The sequence below is a fragment of the Nannospalax galili genome, unplaced genomic scaffold, assembly GCF_000622305.1.
Source record: "Nannospalax galili isolate Female #2095 unplaced genomic scaffold, S.galili_v1.0 scaffold6110, whole genome shotgun sequence".
Lineage (NCBI taxonomy): Eukaryota > Metazoa > Chordata > Mammalia > Rodentia > Spalacidae > Nannospalax > Nannospalax galili.
This window is the reverse complement of record NW_008327364.1, coordinates 10,173-10,775: the sequence shown is the minus strand read 5'-3', so window position 1 is coordinate 10,775 and position 603 is coordinate 10,173.

Below are 603 nucleotides of genomic sequence, written 5' to 3'. Positions count from 1 at the left end.
GTGAATGTCAGTGGCTTTCAGAGATGTTGTTTATGGCTGGTTGTTAGCCACCATATGGGAGCTGGGAGTTAAACTTGGGTCCTCTCAAGAGCAGCCAGTGCTATTAACCATTGAGCCATCTCTCTAGCTGAGCATTGCATTAAATTTGTGACCTATGAGGAAAAGTGGCTGTTAGAATGAAGAAAATTGGTTTTCTTAACATTTAGGGATAAGCGAGCTAATACTCATAAAGAAAAAGGTTTCCAGTGCATTAGGTGATAACAAATAACTTTTAGAAGTGGGGATCCAAGAATGGGAATATGTTCATTGAGAAGGAAAGCCACAAGGTGAAGGGGGCAGACACATCCTCCGCACTGATGAAGCTTATCAGTCCTCAAGAGACTGAAATGGAGCCGTGAACAGCACAGAGAAGCCACGGGCTCTCTTCTCTTCAGGAGGCAGCTGAGCACAGAAACTCTTGCAACATCGGTTTCTTTCTTCCACTGCATCATTCGTGCCATTCTGGAACTGTTTCTAGAGGTTTTGTCCTGAGACAGTGATTCGATACCCTCTTCTGGCCTCCAAGGGCTTTGCCTGCACATAGTGTACTTATATATACGTAGC